We start from the raw sequence: 12,413 nt of genomic DNA on the forward strand, positions 1-12,413 counted from the left end.
GTGCGTAAGCGATGACGTCGCGTATGCGCTGCGTACGAGCGTACGCCCCGCGTACCGAAGCGGTTCAGCCTCCCTATAAATAAGATGCGAGGGTCTCCGGGAAATTTGCTCATTTCTCTCCTTTCTCTCACAATCTTGCCTCGTTTTCCGTGCCCATTCAAACCCGAAGCTCTGGCCTTTTTGCTCAAGTCCCGAGGGTCGATTTTACTCCCGAGATTCCCGAGAATCCCGAGAAAAATCCGTTTCCCGAGATGAAACTCTGCCCGGTTTTCCATCTCGCTATCTTCAAACTTTCAGGTGAGTTCATACCCCTACAACCACACTTTAAATGCTTTTTAAATGCTTTTGAAACACTTTTAAGGGGGGGAATACAAGTAAACACACAACTAAAATCGTGTGAAACATCGATCTTTTTATATACTTTTCATACTGTTGTTTTAAACTATCTTATGAAGTTATTATCATGCAAAACACCTCACAACACAACTTTACCCTCTTGGGATAAAATATGTTTTATAAATAGAAATAGGTTTCATTTATACGTTTGCATACTACATCATATCAGGAGTAACCATTTCAAATATAACATGATGCTTTTACAAGAAAACTCAACTCATCATCACGTTTTTGTAACACGGTAGATAACGAAATCATTTCATACGAACGATTTTCATCATATTACTCGTGAACTTGTTGTTAGCAATCATGTGATGTCATATGGCTTTGTTTGTACCAAACGAAAGTCCTCACCTATAACCAGAGTCTTCTGGAGGGAGAGCGTGACAAGTGTGTATAGATCTATACGGGGCTGACAACTTCGCACCCTGACTGTTAGCTACAGTCCGTCATTTGGGGTGACAAACGTCAACATTAGGTACTGCGTCTAGTATGGTTATGAGGAACTCACAACACGCGGAAACAATGACTCATGCACGTAGTAATACTTAACTCAATCATGCTCGAGGGGTAATAACTATATTCTAGGGTATTATCGGCATGATCAAAACTCAGGTTAAAACACTTCCACAACTAGTTTTACTTAACAATAAGACTGCACCTCACTTTTAAGAAAATAAGGGATTTTCCTGGTTCAAATACATTCATTTTGTACAATAACGATTTACAACATCATTCTTTTGAGCATGTCATAGTTTCTTATAGCTTACAGTCTTGGTCATTTGAGACTGCATTTCACTTTTAGGAAAATAAGGGATTTTCCTGGTTCAAATACATATAGTACATACAAAAATCTTTCAAACTCATTTCATACATCTAATAGGAAATAAGGGATTTTCTGAAAAAACATACAAGCGCTTTCGAATGGCATACATTTTCTCAAAACACCACTTATGAACTCACCAACTTAAATGTTGACACTTTTTATTTGAAATAACTTGTATTCTCAGGAAACCGCTAGACCAGGTAGCAACTACTTTTGAAGACTAACGCGCTGGCGTTAGTAACATATTTTGGATCACCATATGGTATTTGATTTCTTTTGCAAACATGTAACATATACAATCATGTAAACTTTTCAAATATATTTATATTATGGTGGTGTGTACTTTCTTTACTATTCAATTGTTATGATATTTGACATGACGTCCTCCGCCCCGGAACGTTTCCGCCGTTCTGGTTTGGGGGTGTGACAGTACCAAGGCTCGGACCCTTGATGGCTCTTCTTCAAGTGGAACCAAGAAAGGTTTCGTCACTCCTTCTTCTGACCCAAAAGAGGCTAAATGCTTCTATTGCCATGAAAAAATCACATTGGAAGCGGAACTGCCCAAAATACCAACAAGATGTGAAGGATGGGAAAGTTAAACCCAACCATGCAGGTATTTACACTATCATTTCTAATAACTCACCCCATTCTAAATCTTGGGTCCTTGATACCGGTTGTGGTATTCATATTTTTTGTGACTTGCAGGGACTAAGAAGAAGTGAGAATGTGGAGCAAGGAAGAATAAACTTAATAATGTGGAATAGGAAAGTTACACCTGTCACCAAGATTGGAGTTTATACTTTGTCGCTAAGTAGTGGGTTAAATTTAGATTTGAATAAATGTTGTTATTCGCCAGAAATGGCAAGAAATATTATTTCCTTTCATGCATTGTACAAACAAGGGTTTACATTTTCATTTAATAATGAAGTCGGTTCGATTAATGCTTTCTTTAATAATGTTCTTTATTTTAAAGCATTACCTTGTGATGGCGTGTATGAAACAGTATATGTGGTTGATAACTTAGGAAATAATGTATTGTGTATTGATTCTGTTAATAATAACTTGGATAAAGCATCATTATAGCATTGTCGTCTTGGACATATATGCAAGAAACGCATAGGCCAACTCCAAAAGGATGGAGTCTTGGAGTCTTTTGACCTAAAGTCAGATGATAGTTGCGAATCATGCTTACTTGGAAAAATGACAAAGTCACCCTTCATAGGTTCTTGTGAGAGGGGTGAAGGTTTGTTGGACCTTGTAAACACGGATGTGTGTGGACCATTCAAACATGCCACAAGGGATGCTAATCGTTATTATTTGACTTTTACGAATGATTACAGTAGATATGGATATGTCTACTTGATCAAGCATAAGTCAGAGACTTTCGAAAGGTTTAAGGAATTTAAACAGGAAGTCGAGAATCAATTGGGCAGGAACATTAAGATGCTTTGATCCGATCGTGGTGGTGAGTATCTTAGTTCAGAGTTCCTTGACTATCTAAGGGAATGTGGGATAGTCTCACAATTGACACCTCCCAGGACACCACAGTTGAATAGTGTGGCTGAGAGGCGTAATCGAACCTTGTTGGATATGGTTTGTTCCATGATGAGTCGAGCTTCGCTACCGATCTCATTCTGGGGGTATGCCTTAGATACTGCCGCCCATATCCTTAATCTAGTCCCTACAAAGAAAGTTGCCAAAACTCCTCACGAGATGTGGACTGGTAAAGTACCTAAACTAGACCACATCAAGATTTGGAGTTGCGAGGCTTTCGTGAGACGCGAGACTCATGATAAGCTCGAACCCTGAAGCGAGAGGTGTATTTTCATCGGCTACCCACAGCAATCCTTTGGTTACCTTTTCTACAGACCTAGTGAAAATGTGGTCTTTGTAGCTAGGAGGGCTTTCTTTAGAGAGAGAGAGAGAGAGTTCATAAGCCAAGGAAATAGTGGGAGGCAAATTGATCTTGAAGAAATTCAAGAGTCAAGCGGTGAAGGAACTTCAAACCCTAGCACTCAACTTGAGGAGGAAACTCCTGTTGAGCCAATTGACAATTCTGTACCTCTGAGGCATTCCACAAGGGTTAGGAATGCTCCTGAGCACTAGTATGGATTCCATATTACTGCAGAAGGAGATACACTTATCAGTGATGAGACACTGATAGGTCTGGATGAACCTAACAGTTACGCGGAAGCCATGGTAGGCCCTGAGTCAGCCAAGTGGAAAGAGGCAATGGACAGCGAAATACAGTCCATGTATGACAATCAAGTTTGGAACTTGGTTGAGAATGTACCAGCTCATAAGAAAGTAGGGTGTAAATGGATCTTCAAGAAGAAGACCGACATGGATGGTAATGTACACACTTATAAGGCTAGACTGGTTGCAAAGGGCTTCTCTCAAATTCATGGAGTGGACTATGATGAGACCTTTTCTCCAGTAGCCAAGATTAATTCTATTCGGGTTCTATTAGCCATAGCTGCATTTCATGACTATGAAATATGGCAAATGGATGTCAAAACCGCTTTCCTTAATGGAAAGTTGGCTGAAGATGTTTACATGAGTCAGCCAGAGGGTTTTGTCAGCAACGAGTACCCTAATAGAGTGTGTAAGCTTGAGAAATCCATTTATGGATTGAAGCAAGCACCTCGCAGATGGAATCTTTGCTTTGATGAAAAGGTCAAGGAATTTGGCTTTTCTAGGAGTGAAGATGAATCTTGCGTGTATGTCAAGGCTAGTGGGAGTATAGTTAGCTTTTTGGTATTGTATGTGGATGACATACTACTCATAGGAAATGACATCCCAACTCTGCAGAAAGTTAACTCCTGGCTTGGGAAGTGTTTCTCTATGAAGGACCTAGGAGAAGCCACCTATATTCTAGGGATAAGAATCTTGAGAGATCGGAGTAAAAGACTAATTGGACTTAGTCAGAGTACCTACTTGGATAAGGTGCTAAAGAGATTCAGCATGCAAGACTCCAAGAAAGGAGAGTTACCCATCCAGAGTAACGCCAGATTGAGTAAGACACAAAGCCCTAGCACTGAGGTTGAGATAGCATAAATGAGTCGAATACCTTATGCTTCGGCTGTAGGATCGATCATGTATGCTATGACGTGTACTGGACCTGATGTAGCCTTTGCCCTGAGCATGGTTAGCAGGTATCAGGGGAACCCTGGCAAGGCACACTGGACTGCAGTAAAGAATATCCTCAAGTACCTACCGAGGACTAAGGACTGGGTCCTTACCCTCGGTGCGAGTGATGACTTGAGAGTTGTAGGGTATAGTGATGCTAGCTTCCAGACTGATAGGGATAATTTCCGCTCTCAGTCGGGTTGGGTCTTTACCCTAAACAGAGGAGCAATTTCTTGGAAGAGGTCCAAGCAAGAGACAGTGGCTGATTCAACTTGTGAATCAGAGTATATTGCAGCTAGCGAGGCGGCAAAGGAGGCAATATGGCTGAAGAACTTCATTGGAGACCTTGGAGTTGTACCAGCTATTAAAGAGCCAATGGAAATTTTCTGTGATAGTGAAAGCGTTGTTGCCTTAGCCAAGGAACCAAGGGATCACGGGAGATCCAGACACATCGACAGAAAATACCATTTTATCAGACATCGAATAGAAGAAGGACTCCTCATGGCAAAGAGGGTATCATCAGATGAGAACCCAATAGATCCCCTCACGAAGGGACTGACTCGGGTTAAGCATCTCCAGCATGCTCGGAGCATACGGCTGAAGGATGATATTAGATTTAGTAGTTAGATAACCTCGAAATTTGTAAAGTGTAATTGACATTAGATGATGAATAAAAGATGTTTTATTTATGAGTAAAGTGTTGCTATCTCTTGTTGATCGTTTACTATATTTCTTTTGCATGTTTTGACTTCCAGAATAATTTTGTTTGGTATAACATATTATTCAAACCTCCACAGTCGGTCGTATGTCGGAAGTAGGTATGAATCAAGACTGTCATGATTGGTTGCAGAGGTCTAAGGTGTTGGACAAGGCTACAACAATCATGATTGCTCATAAGTTCTGAGCATTGGACACAACCCACACTCACTGGAATCACTTCATGGAATTCTATCTCGAGTGATCTTGAGACGGTAATATCATATAAGTCTTCAAACCTAGAGATATGATTTGTTACTTACAAGTTGGTTATGCATTGATTGTACGAAAACGCATTGGTAACTCGATGTTATAAAACGTGCTTTTGTGTATAATTCAATGAGTGGTAGAAAAAACATATGAGTCAAAGTTTATCTATTCCTTCTTGGGTTAAGAGCTGATATATGGGCCCCTCGATGATTTTGTTTTGACCTATGTATCGGGCCCGGTCAGAACTAAGTTGATGTGTTCAATTAAGTTCTTTGTCAAACAAATCGGAAATCGGGAAACAAACTGCTGGACAATAAGTAAGACATGGTTCCATGTATTTGTCCGGCTGATATCTAGAACAGAGGATTATATGATCACTTATCTTAAATGGCGTATCAACATCTTCTCAGTTCCGAGAGACCTTGAAAGAGCTATGATTGCCGGTCGGTTCCTGAAGTACTGGAGTTATAGTTATTAGACTTATCCAAGTGGGAGACTGTTGGATAAGGTGTCTAAGTCCATAACTGTTTCGGGTCAGTACTTGACCCGACCCGGCATGGTCCATTTGGGTTGCATGGCACCATGCAATTGGATAAACTAAATGAGAGAAATAACACTTGGAGATTATTAATATATTATAAGTTCTAATATATTAATAATATTATTTGATTAGTTTGATCAAGAATTAATTTAGAATTAATTAAGTGATCAAAAGATAACTAATTAAATATATGGGTTGATTATGTAAATCATTCATATCTTGTATAGTGGGCTAAGAGGCTCCATGGATTATCAATTTGGGTTCCACCCATAGGATGCTCCATGGATGCTCCATGGGAGTTACAAACCCATGGGTCATGGAAATGAAGAGTCATGACACATTAGGGTTTACATGGTGTAACCCTAGATGTGTCAACACTATATAAGAATCTCATTCTCCACCAAAATCGGCTACACATATAAGAAACTAGAGGCCTATGCCGATTTCAAGAAGTGTGTATTCTCTTAAAAGTCTTTCCAAGAGCATTTGGTGTTGCGTGAAGCATTTGATGCATCACACTTGGGGTGTTAGGCTCACAAGGTTTCAAGGATCATAAGCAACAACAAGGTAAGTTATTCTATCTCTCATTCAAGTTAAAAATTGTTCCCCATGTATGCTAGATAGGAATATAACCTTGCAATTCAACTTTGCATGATAATTAGACAAACATAGATCCAAGGTTATTAGGGTTTCATGTACACTTAGGAAGTGTTAGAATGCTTAAAACCCATCACTTGTAAGCTTTGAAGATTCAAGTTTCATACTACAATCAAGAGGTAATATTCTTACTTGCTTATTTATATAGATCTCAAGTTTTGTAGTATGCTATATTAGGGTGTTCAAGTCTTGGATGAATTGCATGTACAATAGAGAAACCTAGATCCAAGCGTTAGGGTTTTGCATTAGCACATAGGATTGTTCTTTTGCTCTAAACCCATCAGGAAGATCATCTTCATAAGTTAGAGGAAGACCATTGTTATCTTGACTAGACATCTATAATAATAGAAAAAGAGAATTCAAGTTAGTGATTTTAATCCATAATTATCAACCCATAAATTTATGTTAAGGCTACGATCCATATTTTTGACTTGAACTTTGAAGAAGGATGTCGTAATCAAATTCGAATCTATTTTAGGTAGGTAAGGCTTTTACCAATTTCAATCTTATTAAACTCCTAGATCTTTTGAGACTCATTGAATTTAATCAATGGCATGTTTAATATTGATTATGCTCTCACTTTTGGGTGGGATGCCGAGGATCACAAAGGAGATGTGAATAACCATGCAAATTAGTTGGGTACTCTCGATGTCATTTATCATCTTGTTTTAATGTGCTCGTTAACCACACGTGCTCCACTAATCAACGATACTTTCGATACACCCGTTACCGTCATTTATTAGCCCTTATTAATTTGTCGGTTAACCACACACACTCCACTAACAACTTATAAAGTGTAATGTGCAATTTCATGGATTAGCATACAAATTCGCATTTTCCTAAAGTAAATAAGAGTGAGATTTTTTAAAACAGTTTAGTTACTTTATATCATTATACATTTAATGAGATTAATTTCTCCTATCAAACTCGTTCAGCTAATGACCCTCCACCATACAAGAGAGCGGTGGGTAAGAATGGATACCTAATGGCGGTCATTTTATAGGTTGATTCCTTAAGCTCCCCTTACAGTATGGCTTCGTGAATGAGGCGTATTACCGGTTTGACTGACTATTCTTATACATATAATACTTATTATACTTTTAATAATATACATAGTATAAAGTGTATTTTAAAACATTTTAAAATAGCAAGGGTTTAATCTTTTAATAAATTAAACTTTTAATTAAATTAAATTTAAACCATTTTATGGATTTATTGATTATCTTTTAATTAATCATTTAATTAAATTAAAAATAATATCCATAATGATGTATTTTAAACTTTTCAAAATACTAAGGTTTTTTTTTATATTTCGAAAATTAAGAAATTAATTTTAATTTAGAAGTAAACCAATCATGAACTCAAGATAAGGATGTCTAAGTACTTAATTATTTAGATTTAGTTATTTAAAACATTATTCAAGGTAATTATCCTAATCAAATCATAAGATAATATAACATACGGTTATTTCGGGTCAATAAAAGTCAAACAAGTCAAACCGAAAGCCAATTGTTCAAATAAAAGTCAAATAGTTAAATTACATTAAAAATTAATATTGCTTTTGACCTTTTCGGCTTTTGACATAAAAAAAATCATTCTTAGGCCGAGATCCTATTTTGGCCGAAATCAAAGAAGACCGAAATGCCTTTCGACCGAAATCAGCCCCCACCGAGAACCACTCCACCGAAAACTATATGGACCGAAAACCCTCGGCTGGAAGCTTGCGAGACCGAAAACCTTGATTTCAGTTGGAGCTTGGACCGAAATCAAGGTGATTTTTGTGGGATTAAAACCGAAAACACCTACTTTTAGGCGGTGACACCCCTCCTAAAGTGATAAAATACACCTCCCAAAGTGATAAAATACACATTTCAATGCATATGTCAAATCACCTTTTACCCCATTTATAAATGTTTAACCGAAAACTCACTTCACAAATTACATTTCCAGTTCGAAATTTTTCACATTTGCTCTCAAGGATCATAGGAAATCCTTCAAATCTTCATATTTTTAAAGACCATTCCTAGTGTATCTTCAATATCTTCACGAACATCTTCAATACTTTCCAAGTAAAATCAAATACTTCAATTAATTCTTAGGAATTAATTGGTAAGTTTCATTATATCATTTAGTATTTATATAACACTTTATTGATAGTTTATCTAATTTATACCCGATATTATGGGTTTAAAACAAACTAGGATACGACTATATACACATATTCTAAACGTGAAGATCATTGCTATCACTTCGTATCCAACCAACAACACACACTCGAGGTGAGTTCACACCCCTACATTTTCATGATTTTTCCATGTTTTAGGGGGAATACAAGTAAAACACAAGGAATCCTGTGTTAATATTCAAACTATTTCAATTGTTTCAACTGTTGTTTTACCTATATATATATATATATATATATATATATATATATATATATATATATATAATTAAGATTCTATAGGCTTAGAATTGGTGATTTTGCCTTAACTCCTATTCCTTGTTTGGTTGTGGGCTTAAAGTAGAATCATTTATTCGACTGTCTTTTCAATCTTAATTTTCTATATATATATATATATATATATATATATATATATATATATATATATATATATATATATATATATATATATATATAAGTATAAAATTTATTTCCTTAAAACTTTAACCCTTTTGTAACACGTTGAGCAAAAAGAATATTTTCAAAACTTATTTTATTACCGTTTGTACAAAAATGTTAAATTTCACAAAATATATTTTGCTCAGATTTACGAGTATAAACATACAATGTTGTTAAAAATACAAAAGTTTTCATTTCAATAGAACATACACTTTAAACTATAATAGGTATAGTTTATGGAACATACATATCATTTTACTAATCTGGGATACGATATAAAAATAATTATATAAAAGTATAATGATTTGTACTATGATTACACTATGAAAGGAGACATACATACGATTTATTCATTTCAAAATGGATTTTCATTATTCTACATGTAACCGCCAATATAGCTTTGTGAGTCACATCTTCAAGTACTTATCCAAGTACCAATGTAAGTCCTAAATTATAACCAGAGTCTCCTGGAGGAAGAGCGTGACACTTGTGTATAGATCTATATGGGACTGACAATCCCGCACCTAAACTGTTAGCTACAGTTAGACCGGCAGGTCTGGGGTGACAAATGTCGTACCATTTCTGACGCCTGAAGAACGTCGTATCAGGTCATCTTAGGTCATCAATCATGGTTATAATAACTCACAATTTTTTATTAAACAATGCGATTAGTGTACGAATACATAAATAACTTCAAATAGTTTTATTTAATAATAAAACTACAATACAATATTTTACAACACAGTTGGTGGATCCAGGCACATATATTCACAGAGTTTCATACAAGTACAATTACACTATACTAATTTTCAGTACAGAGAAACTTACATTTCTGGAAACATTCATTTTATGCTTTTATGTGAATTAGAACTAAATTATACTATTTCATAGTACAAAAATACTTATACATTTTGGTCTTAAGGTATTAAGACTACAATTCACTTACAATAGAAAATATTGGATTTTCTGAAAGAACACACTAACATTTTCAAGGAACAAATGACATACTTCTAATACAAAAATGCTTATGAACTCACTAACTTAATTGTTGACACACTTTTTCAAAACCACTTGTATTCTCAGGGAATCAGTAGATAGGTATTCACATAGGTTTTGAGAAGATGGAACATCATAGTGTCACATCTTTTAGGTTTTTGCTATATACATTTGGTGTCTAGTATATAATGATTTGAACACAAATGTAAAATAACTATACATTATCAATATGATGGTTGTTATGCTTTGATTACTATTATTCAATTGCTATAATACTATACATGATGTCATTCGCCCCCAAACGTTTCCGTCGTTCTAGTTTGGGGGTGTGACAGATAAGCAGAAAATCAAAATTTTGTCGGTCTGATGTCCAATACGCCATGGTAAACAATCACCACACCATGTTTGAATGATTTTGCAGGTCAACACATTGTGTTGGAAGAACACCGCGCTGTTTTGGCGAAACAAAATGACGCTTATGTTTTCTTCTTCTTGTTCAAGTTCAACGATTGTATCAATTCAATAGAAAACTAAACCTACACTCTGATACCAGTAATGGGTTTCATGTGAAACATATAAATCATATGTGTGCATTCAACCCTAAAAGTTGATCTATGTTTTCTCTAATTGAACATACAACTTGAACAAGAAAGTAGAAACCCTAGAACACTAGTATATAATAAAAAACAATACACAATTAGGGTTATAAGGATCATTCTTTGATTGTTATATAGTAATAGCAATGAAAATCCTTGTGTTTTTGAAGCCTTGAGAGCAATCGTCACAAATGTCATGCCTCTAATGGTTCACACCCAACACTAGCAAAGGAAGACAAATGAGAGAGGGGAGGGAGGCTCCAATTTTCGGCTAGCTTTTCCATGGATTCAGTTAGCCGAAAATCATAGGTTTATGCCCTATTTATAGTGCAGTCAGGAAACCTTAGATAAGTCCAAATCCAAGATCAACTTAAATTGGGTACTTATCCACCTTCCTGTTTATCCAACTAAGAAGATTATAAAAACCCTTTGGCTTCAAGAAACCGTCCGACCCAAATGGATTGCTAGTCCCTGCACTTTTAACTAATTCCTTTAATCCCAAAATTAACTTCATTTAACTTCCAATTAAATATTATTATTTCTAATTAATATATTATTTTCATAATATATTAACAAATTATTTATTTCAATTTCTTAATCAGATAATAAATCAAAACTCTCTTTCTAAATATCATCCTCTCTAGTTGCTAGTCTTAAGGGCAGCCCAAAAGGATTATGCTACTATGAATTCAAGTGTATACCAATTATAGCTATGGTCTTAGACACCTAATCCAACAACATATCACTACTGCATACCAACTTACGATAAACGATATTAACAATCCAATAGGCCGGCCTTGGTGCCTTCGACCCGAAAGTACAGTGAGAAAAACTCACCTCACAATCTGAACAGAAGTTGATGAGGTCTAGACTCTGAATCTCAACTCTCTAATCGACACCTATTCCCACCATTGACCAATTTCCACCGAAATCCAAAAATACCCAAAATACCGTCAAGGTTAAACTTGGTCAAAGTCAACTTGTCAAACCAACTAGGTCAACTGAGTCAACCAAGTCGAGTCAAACCAACCGATTCAACTCGACCGAGTCAACTCATGGTGCATACATATGGCATACTTCGGAGCTACGTTGGGCAAACACGCAGCCTCGTAGTTGGCCACCATCAGGGTGGTTGACCTCGTATACAGGGCGTACTCTGAGTACGCGGGGCGTACCCTCGCAAGTCCCAAAGTCCATTAAGAGTTTAATGGTTTATGCTCTTATGTCCGTAATTCATATTCATGACTAAAATCCTCCTATTAGTCATAAAGTTTCCAACTTTATGACCGAGCATGTCCAATAAGTGCTTAACACAAGGTCTTATTCCATTAAGACCTTCTAAATGATGCATAAAGCAAAACTAACCATTTAGAACCCATTTTTATGACTATAGACCCCTCCTAGGGTCTAAAAGGACAAATCAAAGGTCAAGAAGATGCCATATTCAAGATCTAACTTTTTGGGACCAAAAAGCTCCATAAAGTCATCCAAAACTAGATTTATATGCTAGAGGAATAAAGTTTCAAGATTTTTACCTTAAAATGGTTACAATTGATGTAGAAATCCTAGATCCAAGTGTTCCACTACTTCAAGATGAGCTTAGCTTCCTTCCTTCTTCTTCTAAGACAGCAAAAACACATTTCGAAGCTTGAAACGGCTCCTCAATAAGAAACTAGGGTTGCACAA

This window comes from Lactuca serriola, chromosome 6, assembly GCF_051521515.1.
Source record: "Lactuca serriola cultivar US96UC23 chromosome 6, Lser_US96UC23_V15, whole genome shotgun sequence".
Taxonomy (NCBI): domain Eukaryota; kingdom Viridiplantae; phylum Streptophyta; class Magnoliopsida; order Asterales; family Asteraceae; genus Lactuca; species Lactuca serriola.